The sequence below is a fragment of the Diabrotica virgifera genome, chromosome 5, assembly GCF_917563875.1.
Source record: "Diabrotica virgifera virgifera chromosome 5, PGI_DIABVI_V3a".
In the NCBI taxonomy this organism is placed as follows: Eukaryota; Metazoa; Arthropoda; class Insecta; order Coleoptera; family Chrysomelidae; genus Diabrotica; species Diabrotica virgifera.
The window spans coordinates 88,165,387-88,177,829 of record NC_065447.1 but is presented as its reverse complement, the minus strand read 5'-3'; the positions used below and the strand labels follow the sequence as shown (position 1 = coordinate 88,177,829).

The 12,443-nt window shown below is 35.9% G+C and overlaps 1 protein-coding gene across 1 annotated transcript in view; it reads right to left on the bottom strand.

Annotated features, from left to right (window-relative positions):
• Positions 1-12,443, bottom strand: part of LOC114326854 (transcription factor SOX-13) — a 576,610-nt gene that overhangs the window by 423,004 nt on the left and 141,163 nt on the right. The gene's annotated exons all lie outside the window — the stretch shown is intronic.

Here is a 12,443-nt window from a genome sequence, read left to right as displayed (position 1 = left end):
AGTGGATGCAAACAGGCTGAAGCAGGAGAAGCAGACAAAATAAGTTAGGAAACTTCAAGGGTGTTTCCAATAAACTAAAGAATTTAGCAAACCCATTTTCGTGTGATATTGGGTACTACCCAGTAATCTACAAATCAACGTGACTGTTCATTGATTGAAAATAGCATTGGATATGGTTCTTTGAGTTGTCTGGTTTGATCTGGACCTGTTTACAAAAAGAAAGGAGACATAGAACAATGTACAAACTGCAGGGCCATAAAACTACACAGGGATTGGTTTGAATTTGAATTTTTTTTTCTGAAAGTCTTTAAATAATTGTTGTTTACAGTATATTCTAGTCTGTTAATGTAAAGTGTCCTACAAGCAAATCAATCTCACGACGAGTAAGCTATACAATTTTTTTTTATAAATATGACCTAAAGAAGAATTAAATAAATGTAAAGACTGAAATAGTTTTGTACACACTTATGACTACAGATAAACAGGGAGAAGTGTACTTTTGAAGTGTGTAAAATATATAATTCCTAGCTGAGCGCTTTCGGCATATAAAGCCATCTTCAGAGCTATGGTCAAAAAGTTCAAAATACCACTATGAAGAGAGATGGATCCCATGTACGATATAAAAAGATTCTATTTCTTATGCAGTTTTTTATTGATGGAAAAAACCTTGTCTGTCTGTTGGAAAAAATTGCTCAATATTGCTGTTTGTTTTTTGTAGTCGGAAAAGTTAAAACATCAAAAACGAGCACAAGGGACTTTCACATAGTGTTGCCCAAAATCGGTCTTGGTCTTGCAGTCTTGGTCTTGTTCTTGCGTTTTCGCAAGACCAAGACCAAGACCGCCTAATTTTAGCAAGACCAAGACCAAGACTTACCGTGCAAGACTTGAGCAAGAACAAGACTTAGCCTGCGAGACTCTTGCGTCTTGCAGTTAGAACTGAGGGTCGTTTTAGGCAGTATGTATATTAGTTCGTCTATATTCTTTCATACTTTATGAGAAACAAAAAAAATTTGCAACAAAAATTTTGAAAATTGGACTTATGTTCACTACGAACAATACCATAAACATACATAGCGAGTCAAAATATCCATTTAAAGAACACTTGACACATTTGACACGTACTCAGGTCATTATTACAATGTAAAAATAAAATATTTTGTACTTTGCTTCCCATCAGACGACTTCTCTGAAATTAGTTGTTCGGGTTATAGGTCTGGATCCCGCGTATGAAAAAAAAGTTGTTTAATAGCAAGCTGAAAATTTGTTAATAGCTTAAGGGTGTTTAGTCAGACAAACTTTGATATATGGGAACACTGGAACAGAGGAAGTTTTAATTGTGGAACAGTTTAAAAATTTGGAACGGTCAGACCACGAAAATGTCACATATATTTTGTCCGACTGAACTTCCAATTGATTTGTTACCCTTTCATTAAACTCTCATGCAAAAATCAGGCTGCTATTTATCACCAAACGGGCATGATAATGAGTGGAACACGTACAACATGTCAAATGACAGGAATTATGATAGGTGATAAATAGCAGTCTCATTTTTGCATGAGAGTTTAATGAAAGGGTAACAAATCAATTGGAAGTTCTGTCGGACAAAATACATGTGACGTTTTCGTGGTCTGACCGTTCCAAATTTTTAACCTGTTCCACAATTAAAACTTCCCCTGTTCCAGTGTTCCCATATATCAAAGTTTGTCCGACTAGACACCCTTAAGCTCTTAACAAATTTTCAACTTGCTATTAATCAACTTTTTTTTCATACGCGGGATCCAGGTCTATTATGAAAATAGTCGCCTTCTAATCATAACATAATATTCTTGCTTTGCGACGCCGGCCGATAGTAATATCAAATATCGTATCCAAACTTTTTAAAAATATGTCACCTTGCTGATAAAAAATATACCTAATAAATTTAATCTTATCGGTATATAGAATAGTAAGACTATTATGTATTGTTTTTGCTGAATGTGCTATGACCTATGCTATGAGATCACTGGGTTACAGAAAATTTGCCGAAACAGCGGGACTATTATTTAAAAGTATGATTACGAGACAAAGGAACAGTGTAAATAAAATACCGAAATTAACGATATACCTACACTTCTCCAAAAAATTTACTCACCACCTTAAAAACAGGTCATTGTTAATGTCTTGAATTTGCTAAGCCTGTTGTTCGATTTAAGTGATTTTTTAATATGTCTTATTTTTATAAATACCGCTGTGTAATATTGTTGCTAGACAGGTCAATTATTATTGTCACTGTAGACCGGGTGTACCAATAAAAGTGTGTTTTTCTCAGAGCTAGCATCACTCTGTGGAATATTCTAGCATTTATAAAATACTGAAATTACAACGATAACCTCATAGTTTCGCTTATATTGGACATTACATTCGCTTATATTGGATAATAAAATACACTATTACTACCATTACTATCGGTTTACAGCGTTCTTCGACGCCTTCCGACTCCTAACCGCCATTCTTCTCTGTTTAACCATAGACCTGGAGGGATTTCTCTTTCCTCTAGTTCTTTTTCAATTACCTCCCTCCAGCTTCTTCTCGGCCTTCCTCTTTTTCTTCTCCCTTGTGGTGTCCATGCAAAAATCTGCTTAGGGATCCTGTCATCTGTCATACTAGTTGTTTTGTTTTTATGTCATCAATTATTGTTGGTGTGACTCCCATCATTTATCATATTCTCTCATTTGGTATCCGATCTCTTCTTGATTTGCCTGCTGCTCTTCTCCAGAAGTCCATTTCTGTTACTAGTAGCATTTTCTCCGTTCTTTGTTTCAGTGGCCAAACTTCACTGCCATATGTGATTATACTTTTAAGTATGCTATTGTATATAAGCTGTTTGTTCGCTTTAGATATTGTCTGGTCCCACAGAATGCCGTTCATCATGGATATGGCTTTTCTACCCTGTATTAATATAATAAAATATATAAGTTTCTAATAAACTTTAGTTAGTTAGAACATAGGCACGTATTACTTAGATCATGAGTTCAAACTCCACCCGGTATCAGTAGTTGTCTAGATCAGTAATTCTCAATCTTTTTGAGTCATGAACCACAAAATCCTTTTTATTATTTTCGTTACCAACTAACTGAAATAGGTATCTAGCTAGGTAATCTAATTAAGAGGGAACAGTAGCGATCAACAGGTAGCGAAAACGCGTTCTAAGATTGCGGCTGTAATTTTGAATATTTTTTCGAGATATTTGGCACACATATTCGTAATATAATAAAGAATGGCGGTACTGAGCCCAATTTGAAAAATATATTAATATGTGGAAATTACTCTGTAATTAAATAAAATATTAAAAAAAACGAGCTGGACCGCCACTAAGAAGAACAAAAAAATACACTTTCTTCAAATAAACTTTTTTATCAGATGCCTAGATTTTGTGTCATTTTGGAACTACTAAAATTTTTTATTTCATTAGTAGTTCCAAAATGACACAAAATCTAGGCATCGGATAAAAAAGTTTATTTGAAGAAAGTGTATTTTTTTGTTCTTCTTAATGGCGGTACAGGCTCTTTTTTAAATATTGTATTTAATCACAGAGTAATTTCCACATATTAATATATTTTTCAAATATCTCGAAAAAATATTCAAAATTACAGCCGCAATCTTGGAACGCGTTTTGGCTACCTGTTGATCGCTACTGTATCACCTTAAGTATAATAATAATTGTGGTGCTGATTTTAGCTGTGTTTGCGTTTTGTGTACCACTGCAAATAATGATATGTACCACCAGTGGTACATACACCCCAAATTGAGAACCGCTGGTCTAGATATTTATTAATTTGGCTGATCTTTACTATGGCTATGAAATTCTAGCTTAAAATGTACATCTCTGTCACGTTGTTCAAAGATATGTAATAGGCTAATAGGCAACTGCGAGACTTGCAAGACTCTTGCTGCAAGACCAAGACCAAGACCAAGACCGGGAGCGCAATACCAAGACTAAGACCAAGACCAGGTGTACTGGCGCAAGACCAAGACCAAGACTGTCTAAGTCTCGTCTTGGTCTTGCATTTGGGCAACACTACTTTCACACAAAAAATTGCATTACAGATAACGAATATTTGATCATGGTAAGGTCAAGAAACCGTACCGACTGAAGAGTACCGTGTCAGCATGCAGAATTCTGTAGAATTCTGCATGCTGATCTGTAGAAGGTGTATCTGTAGAATTAAATAAATTCGAAAACTCTACAGCAACGTCAGAGAGTGTTTTGTTCATAAGAGAATACAAGACAATAATCGCCAACGTCAAGGGTACTTCACAAGGCACCTTAAGAAGTAGAAATAAAATGAAAAATAAACGGAGAAGAAATAAAATAAACAAATTAAATGTTATAATAAAAGTTACGATAAATTATTTTAAAATATCTATTTCCAGTGTTTGCTATTTACTGCTCCACATTTTGTACTTTCATAGTAGTGGTTTTTGGTACTAATTAAGTAAAATATTAACTTTACAAATACTTCAAGTAATATTCAAATACGCAACCGCAGTTGAGCCACCCTGTTTTTAACATACTGACGTGAAATTCTTTAGTTTCAAAATAATAATAAAACGAAATGTTTATTCAAATCAAGAACACGTGTACATATTGTTGTAAAAAAACTTCTTGTACTTTTTGAAGGATCGAATTAGAAATTCCATAAAAAACATATTTTATTTCCTAAAACACTTGTCGTCCATTCGTGATGTGATTGTATGCTAATAGAGCTTTTTATATTCCCAAATGTTGCTAACATTGAGAAATATGTGAGATAGATGCATTTATATTAATATTATTAATTTTATTGCCAAAATTGATGTCGTGCACAGTGGTTCCCAAAACTTTTTTAAAGCAGATATATTAGCTGAAGGTGCCACTGTGTTATGCGGTCTACAGACGCGTTTCTGCTACAGCTTGTGGTTCACCGAGGGATGCGGTCTACCTGTGCGGCTAAAAATACTACAATCGTTTCTCAGAAGGGTTTGCACATCATCATCATTCTCTTTGCCTTATCCCTATGCGGGGTCGGCTTCCCTAATTGCATTTCTCCACACAATTCTATCTTGGGTCATATCAATGTTAATCCCCTTTACCAACATGTCCTGCCTTATCGTCCCCCCAGGTCTTCTTTGGTCTTCCTCTCCTACTCCTTCCAGGAATCTGAACTTCAGCTATTCTTCATATTGGGCGATTAACGTCTCGACGTTGAACATGACCAAACCATCTTAACCTATGCTCTCTCATTTTAGCATCAATAATTAGTGCCACACCTAGACTTCCCCTAATATACTCATTCCTAATTTTATCCTTCTTTGTCACTCCACTCATCCATCTAAGCATTCTCATTTCCGCCACATGCATTCGTTGTTCCTCTGTCTTTTTCACTGCCCAACATTCAGTTCTGTACATCATAGCCGGTCTTATGGCTGTTTTATAGAATTTTCCCTTCAGCTTCACTGGAATTTTTCTGTCACACAACACATCACTCGCTTCTTTCCACTTCATCCATCCAGCCCTAATTCTACTGCATGCATCTCCATCTATTTCTCCATTAATCTGTAATACCGATCCCGGGTACTTAAAACTATTGCTTTTTACAATCAGTTCACCATCCAAAGATACCATTTTATTTGTAGTAACTCCATCTTTAAATGAACATTCCAAATACTCTGTCTTTGTCCCACTAAGTTTTAAACCTCTTTCCTCCAGAGCTTGTCTCCACTGCTCCAGTTTTTGTTCTAAGCCTCTTTCACTATTTCCTACTAACACGATATCATCAGCATACATTAAGCACCATGAAATGTTACCCTGTAATTTTGCTGTTATCTGGTCCAAAACTAATGAGAATAAATACGGACTAAACACAGAGCCTTGGTGCAATCCTACTTTCACATGAAATTTATCAGTCTCTCCCACACCTGTCCTAACACTAGTCGTTACTCCCTCATACATATCCATCACAATCTTTACATATTCACCAGGAACTCCTTTCTTATTTAGTACCCACCACAGAATCTCTCGAGGAACTCTGTCATATGCTTTCTCAAGATCAATGAATACCATATGAGCGTTTGTTTCTTTACTCCAGTATTTTTCCTTCAACTGCCTTATAATGAATATTGCATCTGTTTTTGATCTGCCCTGCATAAAGCCAAATTGATTATCGGATATTTCGGTCTCTTCACGTATCCGTCTATCAATTACTCTTTCCCATATTTTCATGGTGTGGCTAAGCAGTTTTATAGCCCTGTAGTTTGTACATTGTTGTATATATCCCTTGTTAAACAGGTACCCGTATACTGCTTCTCCATTCGTCTAGCATTTGTCCAACTTCCATAATTCTATTAAATAGGCCTGCTAGCCACCTTGTTCCTGTCTCTCCCAATACTCTCCATACTTCCCCAGGAATATCTTGGGCACTTGAGCCACTTCCTTCTTTTTTATTTTGGTGACCATGGCTGCTACTGTCTCCGTTGACTCTACAGGCTATCTGTCAAATTCTTCATTTAATAGGCTGCCAAAGTACTTTCTCCATCTCTTTTTGACATGCCTTTCGTGAACTAGTATTTTATTATTTTCATCAGAAGGCTTTGCATTCTAGCAAAGCCTAGAGCGTTAAACCGCTTGCAGGCAAAATGTATATCAACCTCTCCCTCGTTATGGAAGTGCCATATAGCAGAAGACACTAAGAGATCAAGGTGGAGAACCGAGGCCAGTTGTGGGTAGTCATCGCAAGGGCTGCCAAGTAACATACTCTGTTCATGAGAGACGAGACTCGATGATAGGAACAAACCAGAGCCCCATTTAAGTTGATGAACCCAGATTCACTGGTCGCCGAAAGTACAACCGTGGACGCATGCTGGAAAGAGATGGTGCTGCAGAACCGGAGGACATAGATACTGAAGCGAAAAACCAACGGAATCAGGGGGAACGGATCGACCATCCTTGGGTGTTCGGGCTGAAAGATGGGACATACTGCTGCTATTTTCTCGTCTAGCGGAGAGACAGGGAGACTCTAGTCCTTATTATCCAAAGGGAAGTTGCAGCAGATCCTCATCCACTCCGATGAATGGCCTGCTTATGCAAACCTAAACCGACTGGGATTCGAACATCGGACGGTGAACCACCAAAGGCACTACATAGATCCTGCATCAGGAGCGTCTGCAAGGGATCGAAGGTGCGTGGTTAGATATAAAAATCTGCATCATGAAGAAAGTGCGAGGAGTACCATGTACCATGTTAACATTTTCAGTCTCATTTGGACGAGTACATCTGGAGGATTGTGCGGAAAGAGGAAGATGATCTGTTTTCCGCATTTTTAAGGGACGCCAGATAGCTATATACAAGTAGATAGGGTATTTTTAAATTCTTGGTTAGGGTGCCTGCATGACTGTTTTAAGCTAGAATAACTGATTACTTTTCTATTTTAAATGAAGGTGTATGATTTTTTTAAATAATAATTAGGCTGTATCGTTTTGTAAATTATTCTATAAAGCATTGTTTACCTACTCTACAGCATTAAACCGATTTTAGCAAACAAGAAAATGTCATGAACAATATCATTCTAATGAATCTTTTCCCAGTCTTCGTAATCTTTACTTATATTATTTTATTTTGTCATCTAAATTATATTTTTCACAAACTTTCACAGAAAAACGACATAATGAAGGTATAAGATCACTTGACGGTATCTACATATAGCGAAATAATTTTGAGAACCACTGTGGTTGGTTGATAGCTGGACAGGTTTTACTACTGTATATCAGTTATATTCTACGAGAAAGTCTGAATAGGTAATTTGTTAAAGTAGTTAAAAGAATAATTCAAATATATGTGACATTAATTCTAATGTTTAATCAAAATATACTTAAGTATGGTAATGAGCTGTTTCTTGTTTATATTTCGAGATGTAGAGCAATGGAGAATTTATATAAATAATAAAGATTTCTGAAAAAAATAAGGAGTTCTACGATCTCATCTCGTATAGAATATTTTTATGAAGGAAGACACTCCTATAAGGATTCTGTCTCTATAGTATTTAATGTATTAAAACATTTTTGAGTATGTCTAAAAGCAGCATTACACAGGGTGTCCCGAAAAGATTGGTCATAAATTACACCACACATTCTGGAGTCAAAAATAGTTCGATTGAACCTAACTTACCTTAGTAAAATGTGCTCATAAAAAAAGTTACAGCCCTTTGAAGTTACAAAATGAAAATCGATTTTTTTCAATATATCGACAACTATTAAAGATTTTTTATTGAAAATGGACATTTATCATTCTTATGACAGGATCATCTTAAAACAAAATTATAGTGAGATTTGTCCACCCCATAATAATTTTATGGGGGTTTTGATCCCTTAAACCCCCCAAATTTTTGTGTACGTTCCAATTAATTCATTATTGTTCACATTTCTTTGAAACTGTTGCAAATAAATTGAAAATGTTTATACATTTTAATTCATTTACTCTTTTGTTGCGTAATAAGGAATCTTTCTTGTTGGAACTTTTACCACGCTGAGCAGATGGGTTGTGAATTATTTAAAGTTCTCTCATCTTAATTTCCTCGACATCCTGTATGCTTTATAATTTTTGAAAATCTCGGGAGGTTGTAACCAAAGAAAGTATTCCACCTGTTGTCAATCTGGTGGTATGGGGACGATATTATTTATTGTCGTTTTCTATGCTACTTCGATTGATGACTTACTTTGTTTTTCGGTAGATGGCTCTAGTACATCCGTGACATTTCGTTCTTTGCAATTCGGATGGGTCCAAAGTATGATGCCTGGAGAAGTCGGAGAGAAGAGGATATGGGACTACTGATGAGGAGGAAAAAACCTCCGAAACCGGTATAGACTCTTCCTGCACTCTCCGATTTAACCAGAGTATTATGCAGCTGCTGCATTTTCGTGTTGCAAAGAAATTGAAAATGTTTATACATTTTTAAAATGTTTTCGGATGTAGAGAACTCAACTTTAAAATTTTTTTGGTTGAACACTTTTTGATGTAGAATATGTGGTTTTTTTTATTTTTGGAATATCGCTGGGAGCTCTTAGTGTAATAAAAGTTTGCTGAACAAGCAGATTTGGCTCCCAACTTTTTTTAAATTGTTGTAATGTTCATATTTGGCTCTTTGGCTAAAAAGTTTGCCGACCTCTGCCGTATAGCAACCAACAAAATCATCATAGCCAGAATGATCACCAACGTTCGAAAAGGACAGGCACCCTAAGAAGAGGAGAGTTGGCTGTTGACAGAAGCAGTGTTGCCATTTCATTTGATAGACGGGGAATTTAAAAAGTCACGGACTCGTTGACCCGCTCTAGTGTATTTCAAAGTAATAATTTTCAAAACAAATTTATATCTGAAGAATATTTAATTCTTTCTTTGGCAATAAAAAAGAATGAGCAGAAGTACATATTGTAAACTTCATACTATAAAAGAAATTCTTTTCATCAGACGTATTCTGCAATATGTTGATAAACAAATTGTAGGTCATTACAAATATATAACCAAATAAGGCCTATAGAGTGTAGCATTCAACACAGGTAATAAAAAAACAATAAATTAATAACATAGTCGTTTCTTCTAACCAGTCAATAAAATATATTCTCGTCGATATTAGCATACTTTTCAAATCTATTATTTTCACAATAATTAGCGATGTCAAGCGGAGAAAAGGATAGAGAAGGTTGGACGAGGAAATATAAAAAATATGGTCTTATAAAATTAATTTATACAATTACACAAATATAATTATAGAACGAATCGGGATCTGGTACCGTTGCAAACTAGGTACGCATAACAGAGAGCTCTGCATAGTCGTACGTGTCACATAAGTAATAGGTTACACATTCAGTACTTGATAGGCTTTCTTATAATAATTCTTAGAGGTAAATTTAATGTATAAATTTTGAGATATTAAAAAAGCATACTACCTACAAAGTATCCCAAAAAAATTGCGAAGACAATCTAGAATGAATTGGAAAAGACTGTAAGACTTGTACACACTTCTAAGTAGGTCAAAACGGCAAACAGGTGTATGTTCTCAAAAAACTTTTGATAGTGTGTAAAAAATGTTTTATTATCAGCTAAGTACTTTCAACACATAACGTGCCATCGTCAGAGGTTCGTCCTCTTATAAAACCTTCATAGAAGAGCAATTGCTAAACCAGGGCTTGCCAAACTTATTCGTACTGTGACGCCCTTGGGACTTTGCTATTTTTTTGCGACGCCCCTCAACCCAATACCGAATAATACTTACCAATTTTAGTACTAGCCTAGTAACAGGTTATAGTTATATCAAAAACATTATATGAACAGTTATAATTTTTATTAGAAATTAAAAACGAAATCAAAACATAGGCACAAAAGCAAAAAGGGATATTTATTTATGTAACTGTCTGGTTAATGTGAGGGATATGCTTACTTTTTTGAGCACAGCTTATGAAACCTAGGCTCCAGTTTGGAAACGGGCACTCTCATTCCTTTTTCTAAGTTTATGTTTGAACTGTACTTGTTTTTTATTACTGCAACTGCAGAAAAGCCCGTTTCGCACAAGTACGAAGTTGCAAATGGTAATAAAACCTTTAACAATGCAGCAGTGCTGATGGCATGATATTCATGAGAAACTGAGCTTCAAAATTCAAACAGTTTATCCTTGTCATATTGAAGCTTTAGGCTGAAATCACAGGACAATTCTGTCAGTTGTTCTTCTTCCTCTGTTGAAAGTATCGATGGTGTGGATGACTGGAAAGGGTTTGTGACCCAGTCATACTGCTCCAGATCTTCGGGAAAATATTTCTCAAAGTTTTCGCTCAATGATAATATGTGTTGTGTAAACATAATTTTAAAGAGGTATCGAGGATTTCTATCGATTTTTTTTTGTAGAATACCTTGTAAAGCAGGGAAACCGTCAATTTGTTGGTCTTCTAATTTTCTCTTTCATACAAGCAACTTCTTCTGAAACCCAGTAATTTTATCTGCCAATTGCATAATATGAGTATTGTTTCCCTGCAAAGACTCATTAAGATCATTTAATTTGTTAAATATGTCACAGAGGTATGCTAATTTTATTATGAACTCTGAATGAATATAGTGTTTTGCGCATTTCAAGGGTCTATCGACTTGATGTTATATTTCTTATTTGATTTATTTATTAATACATATTTTATAGTTTATACTCATTTAAAATCAAATAAATATATTTTCTGTATTAAAAGTCCGCGCTGACAGGCGACGACCCTGGGACAACGCCGCGACGCCCCAGGGCGTCGCGACGCACAGTTTGGGAAGCCCTGTGCTAAACGACACAATAAAATACATGGATACTGGGCAAAAGCCACAGATATCGGGTATAACAACCCTTTAAAGTGAATAAAATCACATCTAAATTATTTTATATATTAAAAAGACAACATGGCTGAGTCAAACCATTTTGAGAAAAAATGTCTTATCTGGGACATATAGTGAGGGGTAGTCGATATAAAATATTACAACTGATCCTTAAAGGCAGAATAGAGGGCCGTAGAGGTGTAGGAAGAAAACAAGTTTCTTGGTTAAAAAACATTCGTGAATGGACTCAGATAGCAAATGCAGGACAATTGTTCCATATTGCAGAAGATCTAGAAGCCCTCGCAATGGTGATCTCCAACGTCGGATAATTCTGATTATGGTACTTGAAGAAGAAGAAGACTGACAGGATAACTTAATAACACTATATGCCGAAACCGATTGGAAATATGTTGCTCAGGATAGAGACCGATGGAAGGAGTTGGGAGAGGCCTATGTCCAAACGTGGACGATAGAAGGCTAAGAAGAAGAAGCCGAAGCCGACATACCTATATTAACACTGAGATGAAGTCAATAATTTATAAAGCCTGCGTAAGATCAATAACGACATATGCATCGGAAAAAAGACCAGATACAGAAACGGCAGAGATGAGAGTATTGAGAGGAATTAGATGAAATACGATGAGAGATCAAAAGAGGAGTGAATACATTAACAAGAAATATAACGTACAGTGTATAAACGAATGGACACTAAATAGAAAAAAGAATGGAATAACCACATAAGCAGAATGGGGAGACACGTGTGGTTAATATAACAAGAGATAAAGAGCGCGACCACACAAAACATGGAGCGACAACCTTCATCATCATTCTCTTTGCCTTATCCCTATGCGGGTTCGGCTTCCCTAATTGCATTTCTCCACACAATTCTATCCTGGGTCATATCAATATTAATCCCCCTTACCAACATGCCCTGCCTAATCGTCTCGCCCCACGTCTTCTTTGGTCTTCCTCTCCTACTCCTTCCAGGAATCTGCACTTCAGCTACTCTTCATATTGGATGATTAACGTCTCGACGTTGAACATGACCAAACCATCTCAACCTATGCTCTCTCATGTTGGCATCAATTGG